At 47.1% G+C, this 21,013-nt stretch overlaps 1 pseudogene; it reads left to right on the forward strand.

Moving 5' to 3' along the window:
- LOC135513352 (alpha-actinin-2-like) overlaps positions 1–21,013 on the forward strand; it is a 104,599-nt pseudogene that overhangs the window by 40,582 nt on the left and 43,004 nt on the right.

Consider the following 21,013-nt stretch of genomic DNA (forward strand, 5'->3'; position numbering starts at 1 on the left):
TGTAGGTACTAATGTTATGTAGATTGATGTAGGTTCTAATGTTATGTAGATTGATGTAGGTACTAATGTTATGTAGATTGATGTAGGTACTAATGTTATGTAGATTGATGTAGGTTCTAATGTTATGTAGATTGATGTAGGTACTGAAGGTTCTAATGTTATGTAGATTGATGTAGGTTCTAATGTTATGTAGATTGATGTAGGTACTGAAGGTTCTAATGTTATGTAGATTGATGTAGGTTCTAATGTTATGTAGATTGATGTAGGTTCTAATGTTACATAGATTGATGTAGGTTCTAATGTTATGTAGATTGATGTAGGTTCTAATGTTATGTAGATTGATGTAGGTTCTAATGTTATGTAGATTGATGTAGGTTCTAATGTTATGTAGATTGATGTAGGTTCTAATGTTATGTAGATTGATGTAGGTAGTAATGTCATGTAGATTGATGTAGGTTCTAATGTTATGTAGATTGATGTAGGTAGTAATGTCATGTAGATTGATGTAGGTACTAATGTTATGTAGATTGATGTAGGTACTGAAGGTTCTAATGTTATGTAGATTGATGTAGGTTCTAATGTTATGTAGATTAATGTAGGTACTGTAGGTTCTAATATTATGTAGATTGATGTAGGTTCTAATGTTATGTAGATTTATGTAGGTACTAATGTTATGTAGATTGATGTAGGTACTGTAGGTTCTAATATTATGTAGATTGATGTAGGTTCTAAAGTTATGTAGATTGATGTAGGTTCTAATGTTATGTAGATTGATGTAGGTTCTAATGTTCTGTAGATTGATGTAGGTACTAATGTTATGTAGATTGATGTAGGTTCTAATGTTATGTAGATTGATGTAGGTTCTAATGTTATGTAGATTGATAAAGTTAGAAGCAGCACCACCCAGCCCACAGGTCTATTTGTCCCTGATGTAAACTGGTGTAAAGTTAGAAGCAGCACCACCCAGCCAACAGGTCTATTTGTCCCTGATGTAAACTGGTGTAAAGTTAGAAGCAGCACCACCCAGCCCACAGGTCTATTTGTCCCTGATGTAAACTGGTGTAAAGTTAGAAGCAGCACCAACCAGCCCACAGGTCTATTTGTCCCTGATGTAAACTGGTGTAAAGTTAGAAGCAGCACCAACCAGCCCACAGGTCTATTTGTCCCTGATGTAAACTGGTGTAAAGTTAGAAGCAGCACCAACCAGCCCACAGGTCTATTTGTCCCTGATGTAAACTGGTGTAAAGTTAGAAGCAGCACCACCCAGCCAACAGGTCTATTTGTCCCTGATGTAAACTGGTGTAAAGTTAGAAGCAGCACCACCCAGCCCACAGGTCTATTTGTCCCTGATGTAAACTGGTGTAAAGTTAGAAGCAGCACCAACCAGCCCACAGGTCTATTTGTCCCTGATGTAAACTGGTGTAAAGTTAGAAGCAGCACCACCCAGCCCACAGGTCTATTTGTCCCTGATGTAAACTGGTGTAAAGTTAGAAGCAGCACCACCCAGCCCACAGGTCTATTTGTCCCTGATGTAAACTGGTGTAAAGTTAGAAGCAGCACCAACCAGCCCACAGGTCTATTTGTCCCTGATGTAAACTGGTGTACAGCAGCACCACCCAGCCCACAGGTCTATTTGTCCCTGATGTAAACTGGTGTAAAGTTAGAAGCAGCACCACCCAGCCCACAGGTCTATTTGTCCCTGATGTAAACTGGTGTAAAGTTAGAAGCAGCACCACCCAGCCCACAGGTCTATTTGTCCCTGATGTAAACTGGTGTAAAGTTAGAAGCAGCACCACCCAGCCCACAGGTCTATTTGTCCCTGATGTAAACTGGTGTAAAGTTAGAAGCAGCACCACCCAGCCCACAGGTCTATTTGTCCCTGATGTAAACTGGTGTAAAGTTAGAAGCAGCACCACCCATCCAACAGGTCTATTTGTCCCTGATGTAAACTGGTGTAAAGTTAGAAGCAGCACCAACCAGCCCACAGGTCTATTTGTCCCTGATGTAAACTGGTGTAAAGTTAGAAGCAGCACCACCCAGCCCACAGGTCTATTTGTCCCTGATGTAAACTGGTGTACAGCAGCCCCACCCAGCCCACAGGTCTATTTGTCCCTGATGTAAACTGGTGTAAAGTTAGAAGCAGCACCACCCAGCCCACAGGTCTATTTGTCCCTGATGTAAACTGGTGTAAAGTTAGAAGCAGCACCAACCAGCCCACAGGTCTATTTGTCCCTGATGTAAACTGGTGTAAAGTTAGAAGCAGCACCACCCAGCCCACAGGTCTATTTGTCCCTGATGTAAACTGGTGTAAAGTTAGAAGCAGCACCACCCAGCCCACAGGTCTATTTGTCCCTGATGTAAACTGGTGTAAAGTTAGAAGCAGCACCACCCAGCCCACAGGTCTATTTGTCCCTGATGTAAACTGGTGTAAAGTTAGAAGCAGCCCACCCAGCCCACAGGTCTATTTGTCCCTGATGTAAACTGGTGTAAAGTTAGAAGCAGCCCCACCCACCCAGCCCACAGGTCTATTTGTCCCTGATGTAAACTGGTGTAAAGTTAGAAGCAGCCCCACCCAGCCCACAGGTCTATTTGTCCCTGATGTAAACTGGTGTAAAGTTAGAAGCAGCCCCACCCAGCCCACAGGTCTATTTGTCCCTGATGTAAACTGGTGTAAAGTTAGAAGCAGCCCACCCAGCCCACAGGTCTATTTGTCCCTGATGTAAACTGGTGTAAAGTTAGAAGCAGCCCCACCCAGCCCACAGGTCTATTTGTCCCTGATGTAAACTGGTGTAAAGTTAGAAGCAGCCCCACCCAGCCCACAGGTCTATTTGTCCCTGATGTAAACTGGTGTAAAGTTAGAAGCAGCCCCACCCAGCCCACATGTCTATTTGTCCCTGATGTAAACTGGTGTAAAGTTAGAAGCAGCACCACCCAGCCCACAGGTCTATTTGTCCCTGATGTAAACTGGTGTAAAGTTAGAAGCAGCACCACCCAGCCCACAGGTCTATTTGTCCCTGATGTAAACTGGTGTAAAGTTAGAAGCAGCACCACCCAGCCCACAGGTCTATTTGTCCCTGATGTAAACTGGTGTAAAGTTAGAAGCAGCACCACCCAGCCCACAGGTCTATTTGTCCCTGATGTAAACTGGTGTAAAGTTAGAAGCAGCCCCACCCAGCCCACAGGTCTATTTGTCCCTGATGTAAACTGGTGTAAAGTTAGAAGCAGCCCCACCCAGCCCACAGGTCTATTTGTCCCTGATGTAAACTGGTGTAAAGTTAGAAGCAGCCCCACCCAGCCCACAGGTCTATTTGTCCCTGATGTAAACTGGTGTAAAGTTAGAAGCAGCACCAACCAGCCCACAGGTCTATTTGTCCCTGATGTAAACTGGTGTAAAGTTAGAAGCAGCACCAACCAGCCCACAGGTCTATTTGTCCCTGATGTAAACTGGTGTAAAGTTAGAAGCAGCACCACCCAGCCCACAGGTCTATTTGTCCCTGATGTAAACTGGTGTAAAGTTAGAAGCAGCCCCACCCAGCCCACAGGTCCATGTGGCCCTGAGTTGAGGACAGCCCAGTGTTCTAAATGTGGGTTTGAATGACCAGCACCTGCCAGTTTCCCTCTGCAACTGCGCTGATTGTCCTTTGTGTGTGTGTGTGTGTGTGTGTGTGTGTGTGTGTGTGTGTGTGTGTGTGTGTGTGTGTGTGTGTGTGTGTGTGTGTGTGTGTGTGTGTGTGTGTGTGTGTGTGTGTGTAGTTGGCAGATAGAACTAAATGATGGTATATATTTACCTCTCTCTCTCTCCAGTCTCCAGTATATATTCACCTCTCTCTCTCTCCAGTCTCCTGTATATATTCACCTCTCTCTCTCTCTCTCTCCAGTCTCCTGTATATATTCACCTCTCTCTCTCCAGTCTCCTGTATATATTCACTCTCTCTCTCTCTCTCTCTCTCCAGTCTCCTGTATATATTCACCTCTCTCTCTCTCCAGTCTCCAGTATATATTCACCTCTCTCTCTCCAGTCTCCTGTATATATTCACCTCTCTCTCTCTCTCTCCAGTCTCCTGTATATATTCACCTCTCTCTCTCTCCAGTCTCCTGTATATATTCACCTCTCTCTCCAGTCTCCTGTATATATTCATTCTCTCTCTCTCTCTCTCTCTCTCCAGTCTCCTGTATATATTCACTCTCTCTCTCCAGTCTCCTGTATATATTCACCTCTCTCTCTCCAGTCTCCTGTATATATTCACCTCTCTCTCTCTCTCCAGTCTCCTGTATATATTCACCTCTCTCTCTCTCCAGTCTCCTGTATATATTCACCTCTCTCTCTCCCTCTCCAGTCTCCTGTATATATTCACCTCTCTCTCTCCAGTCTCCAGTATATATTCACCTATCTCTCTCCAGTCTCCAGTATATATTCACCTCTCTCTCTCCAGTCTCCAGTATATATTCACCTCTCTCTCTCTCCAGTCTCCTGTATATATTCACCTCTCTCTCTCTCTCCAGTCTCCTGTATATATTCACCTCTCTCTCCAGTCTCCTGTATATATTCACCTCTCTCTCTCTCCAGTCTCCAGTATATATTCACCTCTCTCTCCAGTCTCCAGTATATATTCACCTCTCTCTCTCTCCAGTCTCCTGTATATATTCACCTCTCTCTCTCTCTCCAGTCTCCTGTATATATTCACTCTCTCTCTCTCTCCAGTCTCCTGTATATATTCACCTCTCTCTCTCCAGTCTCCTGTATATATTCACCTCTCTCTCTCTCCAGTCTCCAGTATATATTCACCTCTCTCTCTCCAGTCTCCTGTATATATTCACCTCTCTCTCTCCAGTCTCCAGTATATATTCACCTCTCTCTCTCCAGTCTCCTGTATATATTCACCTCTCTCTCTCCAGTCTCCTGTATATATTCACCTCTCTCTCTCTCCAGTCTCCTGTATATATTCACCTCTCTCTCTCTCTCTCCAGTCTCCTGTATATATTCACCTCTCTCTCTCCAGTCTCCTGTATATATTCACCTCTCTCTCTCCAGTCTCCAGTATATATTCACCTCTCTCTCTCCAGTCTCCTGTATATATTCTCCTCTCTCTCTCCAGTCTCCTGTATATATTCACCTCTCTCTCTCCAGTCTCCTGTATATATTCACCTCTCTCTCTCCAGTCTCCTGTATATATTCACCTCTCTCTCTCCAGTCTCCTGTATATATTCACCTCTCTCTCTCTCTCTCTCCAGTCTCCTGTATATATTCACCTCTCTCTCTCCAGTCTCCTGTATATATTCACCTCTCTCTCTCCAGTCTCCTGTATATATTCACCTCTCTCTCTCTCTCCAGTCTCCTGTATATATTCACCTCTCTCTCTCCAGTCTCCTGTATATATTCACCTCTCTCTCCAGTCTCCTCACCTCTCTCTCTCTCCAGTCTCCTGTATATATTCACCTCTCTCTCTCTCCAGTCTCCTGTATATATTCACCTCCCTCTCTCTCCAGTCTCCTGTATATATTCACCTCTCTCTCTCTCTCTCCAGTCTCCTGTATATATTCACCTCTCTCTCTCCAGTCTCCTGTATATATTCACCTCTCTCTCCAGTCTCCTGTATATATTCACCTCTCTCTCCAGTCTCCTGTATATATTCACTCTCTCTCTACAGTCTCCTGTATATATTCACCTCTCTCTCTCTCCAGTCTCCAGTATATATTCACTCTCTCCAGTCTCCAGTATATATTCACCTCTCTCTCTCCAGTCTCCTGTATATATTCACCTCTCTCTCTCCAGTCTCCTGTATATATTCACCTCTCTCTCTCCAGTCTCCTGTATATATTCACCTCTCTCTCTCCAGTCTCCTGTATATATTCACCTCTCTCTCTCCAGTCTCCTGTATATTCACCTCTCTCTCTCTCTCCAGTCTCCAGTATATATTCACTCTCTCTCTCTCTCCAGTCTGCTGTATATAGGCACCTCTCTCTCTCCAGTCTCCTGTATATATTCACCCCTCTCTCTCCAGTCTCCAGTATATATTCACCTCTCTCTCTCCAGTCTCCTGTATATATTCACCTCTCTCTCTCCAGTCTCCAGTATATATTCACCTCTCTCTCTCCAGTCTCCTGTATATATTCACCTCTCTCCCTCCAGTCTCCAGTATATATTCACCTCTCTCTCTCCAGTCTCCTGTATATATTCACCTCTCTCTCTCCAGTCTCCAGTATATATTCACCTCTCTCTCCAGTCTCCTGTATATATTCACTCTCTCTCTCTCCAGTCTCCTGTATATATTCACCTCTCTCTCTCTCCAGTCTCCTGTATATATTCACTCTCTCTCTCTCTCTCCAGTCTCCTGTATATATTCACCTCTCTCTCTCCAGTCTCCTGTATATATTCACCTCTCTCCAGTCTCCTGTATATATTCTCTCTCTCCAGTCTCCTGTATATATTCACCTCTCTCTCTCCAGTCTCCTGTATATATTCACCTCTCTCTCTCCAGTCTCCTGTATATATTCACCTCTCTCTCCAGTCTCCTGTATATATTCACTCTCTCTCCAGTCTCCTGTATATATTCACCTCTCTCTCCAGTCTCCTGTATATATTCACCTCTCTCTCTCCAGTCTCCAGTATATATTCTCTCTCTCCAGTCTCCAGTATATATTCACCTCTCTCTCCAGTCTCCTGTATATATTCACCCTCTCTCTCTCTCCAGTCTCCTGTATATATTCACCTCTCTCTCTCTCTCCAGTCTCCTGTATATATTCACCTCTCTCTCTCCAGTCTCCTGTATATATTCACCTCTCTCTCTCCAGTCTCCTGTATATATTCACCTCTCTCTCTCCAGTCTCCTGTATATATTCACCTCTCTCTCTCTCCAGTCTCCTGTATATATTCACCTCTCTCTCTCCAGTCTCCAGTATATATTCACCTCTCTCTCCAGTCTCCAGTATATATTCACCTCTCTCTCTCTCCAGTCTCCTGTATATATTCACCTCTCTCTCTCCAGTCTCCTGTATATATTCACCTCTCTCTCTCCAGTCTCCTGTATATATTCACCTCTCTCTCTCTCCAGTCTCCTGTATATATTCACCTCTCTCTCTCCAGTCTCCAGTATATATTCACCTCTCTCTCTCTCCAGTCTCCTGTATATATTCACCTCTCTCTCTCTCCAGTCTCCTGTATATATTCACCTCTCTCTCTCCAGTCTCCTGTATATATTCACCTCTCTCTCTCTCCAGTCTCCAGTATATATTCACCTCTCTCTCTCTACAGTCTCCTGTATATATTCACCTCTCTCTCCCTCCAGTCTCCAGTATATATTCACCTCTCTCTCTCCAGTCTCCTGTATATATTCACCTCTCTCTCTCTCTCTCTCTCTCTCCAGTCTCCTGTATATATTCACCTCTCTCTCTCCAGTCTCCAGTATATATTCACCTCTCTCTCCAGTCTCCTGTATATATTCACCTCTCTCTCCAGTCTCCAGTATATATTACATTACATTACATTTAAGTCATTTAGCAGACGCTCTTCTCCAGTCTCCTGTATATATTCACCTCTCTGACATCCAGTGGAACAGTCTCCTTTATATATTCACCTCTCTCTCTCCAGTCTCCAGTATATATTCACCTCTCTCTCTCCAGTCTCCTGTATATATTCACCTCTCTCTCTCCAGTCTCCAGTATATATTCACCTCTCTCTCTCCAGTCTCTCTCTCCAGTCTCCAGTATATATTCACCTCTCTCTCCAGTCTCCTGTATATATTCACCTCTCTCTCTCTCCAGTCTCCTGTATATATTCACCTCTCTCTCTCCAGTCTCCTGTATATATTCACCTCTCTCTCTCCAGTCTCCAGTATATATTCACCTCTCTCTCTCCAGTCTCCTGTATATATTCACCTCTCTCTCTCCAGTCTCCTGTATATATTCACCTCTCTCTCTCTCTCCAGTCTCCTGTATATATTCACCTCTCTCTCTCTCTCTCTCCAGTCTCCTGTATATATTCACCTCTCTCTCTCTCTCTCCAGTCTCCTGTATATATTCACCTCTCTCTCTCTCTCTCTCTCTCTCTCTCCAGTCTCCAGTATATATTCACTCTCTCTCTCTCTCTCTCTCCAGTCTCCTGTATATATTCACCTCTCTCTCTCTCCAGTCTCCAGTATATATTCACCTCTCTCTCTCCAGTCTCCTGTATATATTCACCTCTCTCTCTCTCCAGTCTCCTGTATATATTCACCTCTCTCTCTCTCCAGTCTCCTGTATATATTCACCTCTCTCTCTCCAGTCTCCTGTATATATTCACCTCTCTCTCTCTCTCTCTCCAGTCTCCTGTATATATTCACCTCTCTCTCTCTCTCCAGTCTCCTGTATATATTCACCTCTCTCTCTCTCCAGTCTCCTGTATATATTCACCTCTCTCTCTCTCCAGTCTCCTGTATATATTCACCTCTCTCTCTCCAGTCTCCTGTATATATTCACTCTCTCTCTCTCTCCAGTCTCCTGTATATATTCACCTCTCTCTCTCCAGTCTCCTGTATATATTCACCTCTCTCTCTCTCCAGTCTCCTGTATATATTCACCTCTCTCTCTCCAGTCTCCTGTATATATTCACCTCTCTCTCTCCAGTCTCCTGTATATATTCACCTCTCTCTCTCCAGTCTCCTGTATATATTCACCTCTCTCTCTCTCCAGTCTCCTGTATATATTCACCTCTCTCTCCAGTCTCCTGTATATATTCACCTCTCTCTCTCCAGTATATATTCATCTCTCTCTCTCCAGTCTCCTGTATATATTCACCTCTCTCTCTCCAGTCTCCTGTATATATTCACCTCTCTCTCTCTCCAGTCTCCTGTATATATTCACCTCTCTCTCTCCAGTCTCCTGTATATATTCACCTCTCTCTCTCTCCAGTCTCCTGTATATATTCACCTCTCTCTCTCTCTCTCTCCAGTCTCCTGTATATATTCACCTCTCTCTCTCTCTCTCCAGTCTCCTGTATATATTCACCTCTCTCTCTCTCTCTCTCCAGTCTCCTGTATATATTCACCTCTCTCTCTCTCTCTCTCTCTCTCTCCAGTCTCCAGTATATATTCACCTCTCTCTCTCTCTCTCTCCAGTCTCCTGTATATATTCACCTCTCTCTCTCTCTCCAGTCTCCAGTATATATTCACCTCTCTCTCTCCAGTCTCCTGTATATATTCACTCTCTCTCTCCAGTCTCCTGTATATATTCACTCTCTCTCCAGTCTCCAGTATATATTCACCTCTCTCTCCAGTCTCCAGTATATATTCACCTCTCTCTCTCCAGTCTCCTGTATATATTCACCTCTCTCTCTCCAGTCTCCTGTATATATTCACCTCTCTCTCTCTCTCTCTCTCCAGTCTCCTGTATATATTCACCTCTCTCTCTCTCTCTCCAGTCTCCAGTATATATTCACCTCTCTCTCTCTCCAGTCTCCTGTATATATTCACCTCTCTCTCTCCAGTCTCCTGTATATATTCACCTCTCTCTCTCTCTCTCCAGTCTCCTGTATATATTCACCTCTCTCTCTCTCCAGTCTCCTGTATATATTCACCTCTCTCTCTCCAGTCTCCTGTATATATTCACCTCTCTCTCCAGTCTCCTGTATATATTCACCTCTCTCTCTCCAGTCTCCTGTATATATTCACCTCTCTCTCTCCAGTCTCCTGTATATATTCTCTCTCTCTCCAGTCTCCTTTATATATTCACCTCTCTCTCTCCAGTCTCCTGTATATATTCACCTCTCTCTCTCTCTCCAGTCTCCTGTATATATTCACCTCTCTCTCCAGTCTCCTGTATATATTCACCTCTCTCTCTCCAGTCTCCTGTATATATTCACCTCTCTCTCCAGTCTCCTGTATATATTCACTCTCTCTCCAGTCTCCTGTATATATTCACCTCTCTCTCTCTCCAGTCTCCAGTATATATTCACCTCTCTCTCTACAGTCTCCTGTATATATTCACCTCTCTCTCTCTCTCCAGTCTCCTGTATATATTCACCTCTCTCTCTCTCCAGTCTCCAGTATATATTCACCTCTCTCTCTACAGTCTCCTGTATATATTCACCTCTCTCTCTCTCTACAGTCTCCTGTATATATTCACCTCTCTCTCTCTCTCCAGTCTCCTGTATATATTCACCTCTCTCTCTCCAGTCTCCTGTATATATTCACTCTCTCTCCAGTCTCCTGTATATATTCACCTCTCTCTCTCTCTCCAGTCTCCTGTATATATTCACCTCTCTCTCCAGTCTCCTGTATATATTCACCTCTCTCCAGTCTCCTGTATATATTCACCTCTCTCTCTCTCCAGTCTCCTGTATATATTCACCTCTCTCTCCAGTCTCCTGTATATATTCACCTCTCTCTCTCCAGTCTCCTGTATATATTCACCTCTCTCTCTCCAGTCTCCTGTATATATTCACCTCTCTCTCTCCAGTCTCCTGTATATATTCACCTCTCTCTCTCTCTCTCTCTCCAGTCTCCTGTATATATTCACCTCTCTCTCTCCAGTCTCCTGTATATATTCACCTCTCTCTCTCTCCAGTCTCCTGTATATATTCACCTCTCTCTCTCCAGTCTCCTGTATATATTCACCTCTCTCTCCAGTCTCCTGTATATATTCACCTCTCTCTCCAGTCTCCAGTATATATTCACCTCTCTCTCTCTCCAGTCTCCTGTATATATTCACCTCTCTCTCTCCAGTCTCCTGTATATATTCACTCTCTCTCCAGTCTCCTGTATATATTCACCTCTCTCTCTCCAGTCTCCTGTATATATTCACCTCTCTCTCTCCAGTCTCCTGTATATATTCACCTCTCTCTCCAGTCTCCTGTATATATTCACCCTCTCTCTCTCCAGTCTCCTGTATATATTCACCTCTCTCTCTCCAGTCTCCTGTATATATTCACCTCTCTCTCCAGTCTCCTGTATATATTCACCTCTCTCTCTCCAGTCTCCTGTATATATTCACCTCTCTCTCTCTCCAGTCTCCTGTATATATTCACCTCTCTCTCCAGTCTCCTGTATATATTCACCTCTCTCTCTCTCTCTCCAGTCTCCTGTATATATTCACCTCTCTCTCTCTCTCCAGTCTCCTGTATATATTCACCTCTCTCTCTCCCTCTCCAGTCTCCTGTATATATTCACCTCTCTCTCTCTCCAGTCTCCAGTATATATTCACCTATCTCTCTCCAGTCTCCTGTATATATTCACCTCTCTCTCTCCAGTCTCCAGTATATATTCACCTCTCTCTCTCTCCAGTCTCCTGTATATATTCACCTCTCTCTCTCTCTCTCTCCAGTCTCCTGTATATATTCACCTCTCTCTCTCCAGTCTCCAGTATATATTCACCTCTCTCTCTCCAGTCTCCTGTATATATTCACCTCTCTCTCTCCAGTCTCCTGTATATATTCACCTCTCTCTCTCCAGTCTCCTGTATATATTCACCTCTCTCTCTCCAGTCTCCTGTATATATTCACCTCTCTCTCTCCAGTCTCCTGTATATATTCACCTCTCTCTCTCTCTCTCCAGTCTCCTGTATATATTCACCTCTCTCTCTCCAGTCTCCTGTATATATTCACCTCTCTCTCTCTCTCTCCAGTCTCCTGTATATATTCACCTCTCTCTCTCCAGTCTCCTGTATATATTCACCTCTCTCTCCAGTCTCCAGTATATATTCACCTCTCTCTCTCCAGTCTCCAGTATATATTCACTCTCTCTCCAGTCTCCTGTATATATTCACCTCTCTCTCCAGTCTCCTGTATATATTCACCTCTCTCTCTCCAGTCTCCTGTATATATTCACTCTCTCTCTCCAGTCTCCTGTATATATTCACCTCTCTCTCTCTCTCCAGTCTCCTGTATATATTCACCTCTCTCTCTCCAGTCTCCTGTATATATTCACCTCTCTCTCTCTCTCCAGTCTCCTGTATATATTCACCTCTCTCTCTCCAGTCTCCTGTATATATTCACCTCTCTCTCTCCAGTCTCCTGTATATATTCACCCTCTCTCTCTCCAGTCTCCTGTATATATTCACTCTCTCTCTCCAGTCTCCTGTATATATTCACCTCTCTCTCTCTCCAGTCTCCTGTATATATTCACCTCTCTCTCTCTCTCCAGTCTCCTGTATATATTATTCACCTCTCTCTCTCTCCAGTCTCCTGTATATATTCACCTCTCTCTCTCCAGTCTCCTGTATATATTCACTCTCTCTCTCTCCAGTCTCCTGTATATATTCACCTCTCTCTCTCTCCAGTCTCCTGTATATATTCACCTCTCTCTCTCCAGTCTCCTGTATATATTCACCTCTCTCTCTCCAGTCTCCTGTATATATTCACCTCTCTCTCTCTCTCCAGTCTCCTGTATATATTCACCTCTCTCTCTCTCCAGTCTCCTGTATATATTCACCTCTCTCTCTCTCTCTCTCTCCAGTCTCCTGTATATATTCACCTCTCTCTCTCCAGTCTCCTGTATATATTCACCTTTCTCTCTCCAGTCTCCTGTATATATTCACCTCTCTCTCTCCAGTCTCCTGTATATATTCACCTCTCTCTCTCTCTCTCTCTCTCCAGTCTCCTGTATATATTCACCTCTCTCTCTCTCCAGTCTCCTGTATATATTCACCTCTCTCTCTCCAGTCTCCAGTATATTTTCACCTCTCTCTCTCTCTCCAGTCTCCAGTATATATTCACCTCTCTCTCCAGTCCCCTGCCTGCCAGCCTGTATATATATATATATATACACTGCTCAAAAAAATAAAGGGAACACTTAAACAACACAATGTAACTCCAAGTCAATCACACTTCTGTGAAATCAGACTGTCCACTTAGGAAGCAGCACTGATTGACAATAAATTTCACATGCTGTTGTGCAAATGGAATAGACAACAGGTGGAAATTATAGGCAATTAGCAAGACACCCCTAATAAAGGAGTGGTTCTGCAGGTGGTGTCCAGAGACCACTTCTCAGTTCCTATGCTTCCTGGCTGATGTTTTGGTCACTTTTAAAATGCTGGCAGTGCTTTCACTCTAGTGGTTGCAACCCACACAAGTGAGTCTACAACCCACACAAGTGGCTCAGCTAGTGCAGCTCATCCAGGATGGCTCATCAATGCGAGCTGTGGCAAGAAGGTTTGCTGTGTCTGTCAGCGTAGTGTCCAGAGCATGGAGGCGCTACCAGGAGACAGGCCAATACATCAGGAGACGTGGAGGAGGCCGTAGGAGGGCAACAACCCAGCAGCAGGACTGCTACCTCCGCCTTTGTGCAAGGAGGAGCAGGAGGAGCACTGCCAGAGCCCTGCAAAATGACCTCCAGCAGGCCACAAATGTGCATGTGTCTGCTCAAACGGTCAGAAACAGACTCCATGAGGGTGGTATGAGGGCCCGACGTCCACAGGTGGGGGTTGTGCTTACAGCCCAACACCGTGCAGGACGTTTGGCATTTGCCAAAGAACACCAAGATTGGCAAATTCGCCACTGGTGCCCTGTGCTCTTCACAGATGAAAGCAGGATCACACTGAGCATGTGACAGACGTGGAGAACGTTCTACTGCCTGCAACATCCTCCAGCATGACCGGTTTGGCGGTAGGTCAGTCATGGTTCTTTGGGGGGCCGCACAGCCCTCCATGTGCTCGCCAGAGGTAGCCTGACCGCCATTAGGTACCGAGGTACCCCTTGTGAGACCATATGCTGGTACAGTTGGCCCTGGGTTCCTCCTAATGCAAGACAATGCTAGACCTCATGTGGCTGGAATGTGTCAGCAGTTCCTGCAAGAGGAAGGCATTGATGCTATGGACTGGCCCGCCCGTTCCCCAGACCTGAATCCAATTGAGCACATCTGGGACATCATGTCTCGCTCCATCCACCAACGCCACGTTGCACCACAGACTGTCCAGGAGTTGGCGGGTGCTTTAGTCCAGGTCTGGGAGGAGATCCCTCAGGAGACCATCCGCCACCTCATCAGGAGCATGCCCAGGTGTTGTAGGGAGGTCATACAGGCACGTGGAGGCCACACACACTACTGACCCTCATTTTGACTTGTTTTAAGGACATTACATCAAAGTTGGATCAGCCTGTAGTGTGGTTTTCCACTTTAATTTTGAGTGTGACTCCAAATCCAGACCTCCATGGGTTGATACATTTGATTTCCATTGATCATTTATGTGTGATTTTGTTGTCAGCACATTCAACTATGTAAAGAAAAAGTATTCAATACGAATATTTCATTCATTCAGATCTAGGATGTGTTATTTTAGTGTTCCCTTTATTTTTTTGAGCACTGTATATATTCACCTTGCTATTATTGGACAGCCCGTGTTCTAGAACGCGGACCGACCTGTGTTCTTCACGTGTCACAGTTGAAGGACTGTGATGTCATCAGACCAGAGCAGTCTCCTGTCACCACTTATTGGACAGCCCGTGTTCTAGAACGCGGACCGACCTGTGTTCTTCACGTGTCACAGTTGAAGGACTGTGATGTCATCAGACCAGAGCAGTCTCCTGTCACCACTTATTGGACAGCCCGTGTTCTAGAACGCGGACCGACCTGTGTTCTTCACGTGTCACAGTTGAAGGACTGTGCTATCATCAGACCAGAGCAGTCTCCTGTCACCACTTATTGGACAGCCCGTGTTCTAGAACGCGGACCGACCTGTGTTCTTCACGTGTCACAGTTGAAGGACTGTGATGTCATCAGACCAGAGCAGTCTCCTGTCACCACTTATTGGACAGCCCGTGTTCTAGAACGCGGGCCGACCTGTGTTCTTCACGTGTCACAGTTGAAGGACTGTGCTGTCATCAGACCAGAGCAGTCTCCTGTCACCACTTATTGGACAGCCCGTGTTCTAGAACGCGGACCGACCTGTGTTCTTCACGTGTCACAGTTGAAGGACTGTGCTGTCATCAGACCAGAGCAGTCTCCTGTCACCACTTATTGGACAGCCCGTGTTCTAGAACGCGGACCGACCTGTGTTCTTCACGTGTCACAGTTGAAGGACTGTGCTGTCATCAGACCAGAGCGGTTCTCCTGTCACCACGTGTCGGCTGCGTTCTTTCCTCTGATACTCTTTGCTATTCATCCTGGCTCCTCCAACAGATCATTACACAAGGCATCACTTTTGACTAAAAATCATCTAAATAAAATGTGAAGTGTTCCCTTTAAAATACACGTTGTCGGTTATCAGTAGTGACAACTGAAGTCCTACTTTTCTGTTATACTGTTGGTAAATTTGGACAAAGGTGAATGGGATTTTCCACAGGCTCTGTTGCAAGCCTGTCCTAGAGGAGATTCCCCAGCAGAAGGTTAATATTGACTGAGATAACACTGTTAGTTCTTCTGCAGGACTAACGAATGGATGACCTATCACCTTCTGACATGCTGTGATCCCATTGGCTGTTAGACACCGGATAAGATAAACGGCTATGACCCAGGACTCAGATACATGGCAGTGAACTGACACACACACGCACGCATTCTAACACACACACACACACACACACATACACACACACACACACTCTCTCTCTCTCTCTCTCTCTCTCTCTCAGTTGTCCCCCTGGTGAGGTCTGTCTGCACTATTCCCCAGCACCGATATCCAGTTACTGGCTGGGTGGGTCTGGGCCGGGAACACAATGACACGGGTCACCTTGAGGTTCTCTGTCAGCCCCCTGCAATGTTCCTGGGTCATGTTTATTAGGCACCAAACGGAAATAAACTACTTTGAGCTGTCCAATGACAAAAGTACATTTTCACCTCTCTGTTCTGTTGCAAAATGTTTAAGAAAGTTTTCCGTTGCATTCATTATTGAACAATGAACTAGGTTTCTCTGGGATACTTCTGGAGAGAGGAGAGTCAGGGACAGGTTTCTCTGGGAACAGGTTTCTCTGGGATACTTCTGGAGAGAGGAGAGTTAGGAACAGGTTTCTCTGGGATACTTCTGGAGAGAGGAAGGTTAGGTGGGAACAGGTTTCTCTGGGATACTTCGGAGAGAGGGAGAGTCAGGGACAGGTTTCTCTGAGATACTTCTGGAGAGGGGAGAGTAAGGAACAGGTTTCTCTGGGATACTTCCGGAGAGAGGAGAGTCAGGGACAGGTTTCTCTGAGATACTTCTGGAGAGGGGAGAGTTAGGAACAGGTTTCTCTGGGATACTTCCGGAGAGAGGAGAGTCAGGGACAGGTTTCTCTGGGAACAGGTTTCTCTGGGATACTTCTGGAGAGAGGAGAGTCAGGGACAGGTTTCTCTGGGAACAGGTTTCTCTGGGATACTTCTGGAGAGAGGAGAGTCAGGGACAGGTTTCTCTGGGATACTTCCGGAGAGAGGAGAGTCAGGGACAGGTTTCTCTGGGAACAGGTTTCTCTGGGATACTTCTGGAGAGAGGAGAGTCAGGGAGAGTCTCTGGGAACAGGTTTCTCTGGGATACTTCTGGAGAGAGGAGAGTTAGGAACAGGTTTCTCTGGGATACTTCGGAGAGAGGAGAGTCAGGGAGGTTTCTCTGGGATACTCTGGAGAGAGGAGGTCTGGGAACAGGTTTCTCTGGGATACTTCTGGAGAGAGGAGAGTTAGGAACAGGTTTCTGGGAACAGGTTTGTCTGGGATACTTCTGGAGAGAGGAGAGTCAGGGACAGGTTTCTCTGGGAACAGGTTTCTCTGGGATACTTCTGAGAGAGGAGAGAGGGAGTCTGGGAACAGGTTTATCTGGGATACTTCTGGAGAGAGGAGAGTGGGACAGGTTTCTCTGGGATACTTCTGGAGAGAGAGAGAGTTAGGAACAGGTTTCTCTGGGATACTTCCGGAGAGAGGAGAGTTAGGAACAGGTTCTGGGAACAGGTTTCTGGGATACTTCTGGAGAGAGGAGAGTTAGGGACAGGTTTCTCTGGGATACTTCTGGAGAGAGGAGAGTTAGGAACAGGTTTCTCTGGGATACTTCTGGAGAGGGAGAGAGGAGAGTCAGGAAATATAAGAATGGAATTGTAGTGTTTATTTAAGCGTTCACCTTTATGACAATATATTTCTGAGGTCACTATTACCTAGTGTAGTGGAGGATTCACTATGGCTGAGGTCACTATTAGTTATATACACTCCCTCTATTGGGTGGAGGTCAGGGGACTGCTCAGGCTACTCAAGTAAACTGAACTTGCTGTAATTTTCAATTATTTTTTTCGCCAAAAACTGTGGCTCCAAATGGCACCCTATTCCTTATATAATGCACGACTCTTGACCAGAGCTTTCTCTCTCTCTCTCTCCCCTTGCTCCTCTCTCTCTCTCTCTCTCTCCCCTCGCTCCTCTCTCTCTCTCTCTCTCTCTCTCTCTCTCTCTCTCTCTCCCCTTGCTCCTCTCTCTCCCCTTGCTCCTCTCTCTCTCTCTCTCTCTCTCTCTCTCTCTCTCTCTCTCTCCCCTCGCTCCTCTCTCTCTCTCTCTCTCTCTCTCTCTCTCTCTCTCTCTCTCTCTCTCTCTCTCTCTCTCTCTCTCTCTCTCTCTCTCCCTCTCTCCTCTCTCTCTGTCCACAGTGAGCTGGACTACCATGCTGCCTCCTCTATCAACGAGCGCTGCCAGGGCATCTGTGACCAATGGGACCAGCTGGGAACCCTCACCCAGAAGAGGAGGGATAACCTGGAGGTACAGAATAGGAATGGGTTCTTCTGGTGGGGGCTAGTGGGGGGAGGTACAGAATAGGGCTGGGTTCTTCTAGTGGGGGGAGGTACAGAATAGGGCTGGGTTCTTCTGGTGGGGGCAAGTGGGGGGAGGTACAGAATAGGGCTGGGTTCTTCTGGTGGGGGCAAGTGGGGGGAGGTACAGAATAGGGCTGGGTTCTTCTGGTGGGGGCTAGTGGGGAGGTACAGAATAGGGCTGGGTTCTTCTGGTGGGGGCTAGTGGGGAGGTACAGAATAGGGCTGGGTTCTTCTAGTGGGGGAGGTACAGAATAGGGCTGGGTTCTTCTAGTGGGGGAGGTACAGAATAGGAATGGGTTCTTCTAGTGGGGGAGGTACAGAATAGGGCTGGGTTCTTCTAGTGGGGGAGGTACAGAATAGGGCTGGGTTCTTCTGGTGGGGGCTAGTGGGGGAGGTACAGAATAGAGCTGGGTTCTTCTGGTGGGGGCTAGTGGGGGGAGGTACAGAATAGGGCTGGGTTCTTCTGGTGGGGGCTAGTGGGGGAGGTACAGAATAGGGCTGGGTTCTTCTAGTGGGGGGAGGTACAGAATAGGGTGGGGTTCTTCTAGTGGGGGAGGTACAGAATAGGGCTGGGTTCTTCTGGTGGGGGGAGGTACAGAATAGGAATGGGTTCTTCTGGTGGGGGCTAGTGGGGGAGGTACAGAATAGGGCTGGGTTCTTCTGGTGGGGGCTAGTGGGGGAGGTACAGAATAGGGTGGGGTTCTTCTAGTGGGGGAGGTACAGAATAGGGCTGGGGTTCTTCTAGTGGGGGAGGTACAGAATAGGGCTGGGTTCTTCTAGTGGGGGAGGTACAGAATAGGAATGGGTTCTTCTGGTGGGGGCTAGTGGGGGGAGGTACAGAATAGGGTGGGGTTCTTCTAGTGGGGGGAGGTACAGAATAGGGCTGGGTTCTTCTGGTGGGGGCTAGTGGGGGGAGGTACAGAATAGGGCTGGGTTCTTCTGGTGGGGGCTAGTGGTGGGAGGTACAGAATAGGGCTGGGTTCTTCTAGTGGGGGGAGGTACAGAATAGGGCTGGGTTCTTCTAGTGGGGGAGGTACAGAATAGGGCTGGGTTCTACTGGTGGGGGCTAGTGGGGGAGGTACAGAATAGGGCTGGGTTCTTCTAGTGGGGGAGGTACAGAATAGGGCTGGGTTCTTCTGGTGGGGGGAGGTACAGAATAGGGCGGGGTTCTTCTAGTGGGGGGAGGTACAGAATAGGGCTGGGTTCTTCTAGTGGGGGGAGGTACAGAATAGGGCTGGGTTCTACTAGTGGGGGAGGTACAGAATAGGGCTGGGTTCTTCTAGTGGGGGAGGTACAGAATAGGGCTGGGTTCTTCTAGTGGGAGGGAGGTACAGAATAGGGCTGGGTTCTTCTAGTGGGGGAGGTACAGAATAGGGCTGGGTTCTTCTGGGGGAGGTACAGTAGGGCTGGGTTATTCTAGTGGGGGAGGTACAGAATAGGGCTGGGTTCTTCTAGTGGGGGCAAGTGGGGGAGGTACTAGTGGGTTCTTCTAGTGGGGCAAGTGGGGGAGGTACAGAATAGGGCTGGGTTCTTCTAGTGGGGGCTAGTGGGGGGAGGTACAGAATAGGGCTGGGTTCTTCTGGTGGGGGCTAGTGGGGGAGGTACAGAATAGGGCTGGGTTCTTCTAGTAGTGGGGGAGGTACAGAATAGGGCTGGGTTCTTCTAGTGGGGGGTACAGAATAGGGCTGGGTTCTTCTAGTGGGGGGAGGTACAGAATAGGGCTGGGTTCTTCTAGTGGGGGGAGGTACAGAATAGGCTGGGTTCTTCTAGTGGGGGGAGGTACAGAATAGGGCTGGGTTCTTCTAGTGGGGGAGGTACAGAATAGGGCTGGGTTCTTCTAGTGGGGGAGGTACAGAATAGGGCTGGGTTCTTCTAGTGGGGGGAGGTACAGAATAGGGCTGGGTTCTTCTAGTGGGGGAGGTACAGAATAGGGCTGGGTTCTTCTAGTGGGGAGGTACAGAATAGGGCTGGGTTCTACTAGTGGGGGGAGGTACAGAATAGGGCTGGGTTCTTCTAGTGGGGGGGGGGAGTACAGAATAGGGCTGGGTTCTTCTAGTGGGGGGGGAGGTACAGAATAGGGCTGGGTTCTTCTAGTGGAGGGAGGTACAGAATAGGGCTGGGTTCTTCTAGTGGGGGAGGTACAGAACAGGGCTGGGTTCTTCTAGTGGGGGCAAGTGGGGGAGGTACAGAATAGGGCTGGGTTCTTCTAGTGGGGGGAGGTACAAAATAGGGCTGGGTTCTACTAGTGGAGGGAGGTACAGAATAGGGCTGGGTTCTTCTAGTGGGGGAGGTACAGAATAGGGCTGGGTTCTTCTAGTGGGGGAGGTACAGAATAGGGCTGGGTTCTACTAGTGGGGGAGGTACAGAATAGGGCTGGGTTCTTCTAGTGGGGGGAGGTACAGAATAGGGCTGGGTTCTTCTAGTGGAGGGAGGTACAGAATAGGGCTGGGTTCTTCGAGTGGGGGAGGTACAGAATAGGGCTGGGTTCTACTAGTGGGGGGAGGTACAGAATAGGGCTGGGTTCTTCTAGTGGGGGAGGTACAGAATAGGGCTGGGTTCTACTAGTGGGGGAGGTACAGAATAGGGCTGGGTTCTACTAGTGGGGGAGGTACAGAATAGGGCTGGGTTGTTCTGGTGGGGGCTAGTGGGGGGAGGTACAGAATAGGGCTGGGTTCTTTTAGAGGGGGAGGTACAGAATAGGGCTGGGTTCTTCTAGTGGAGGGAGGTACAGAATAGGGCTGGGTTCTTCTAGTGGGGAGGTACAGAATAGGGCTGGGTTCTTCTAGTGGAGGGAGTTACAGAATAGGGCTGGGTTCTACTAGTGGGGGAGGTACAGAATAGGGCTGGGTTCTTCTGTACAGAATAGGGCTGGGTTCTTCTAGTGGGGGAGGTACAGAATAGGGCTGGGTTCTTCTAGTGGAGGGAGGTACAGAATAGGGCTGGGTTCTTCTAGTGGGGGAGGTACAGAATAGGGCTGGGTTCTACTAGTGGGGGAGGTACAGAATAGGGCTGGGTTCTTCTAGTGGAGGGAGGTACAGAATAGGGCTGGGTTCTTCTAGTGGGGGAGGTACAGAATAGGGCTGGGTTCTTCTAGTGGGGGAGGTACAGAATAGGGCTGGGTTCTTCTGGTGGGGGCTAGTGGGGGAGGTACAGAATAGGGCTGGGTTCTTCTAGTGGGGGAGGTACAGAATAGGGCTGGGTTCTACTAGTGGGGGGAGGTACAGAATAGGGCTGGGTTCTTCTAGTGGGGGAGGTACAGAATAGGACTGGGTTCTACTAGTGGGGGGAGGTACAGAATAGGACTGGGTTCTACTAGTGGGGGAGGTACAGAATAGGGCTGGGTTCTTCTAGTGG

Source organism: Oncorhynchus masou, chromosome 24 (assembly GCF_036934945.1).
Source record: "Oncorhynchus masou masou isolate Uvic2021 chromosome 24, UVic_Omas_1.1, whole genome shotgun sequence".
NCBI lineage: Eukaryota > Metazoa > Chordata > Actinopteri > Salmoniformes > Salmonidae > Oncorhynchus > Oncorhynchus masou.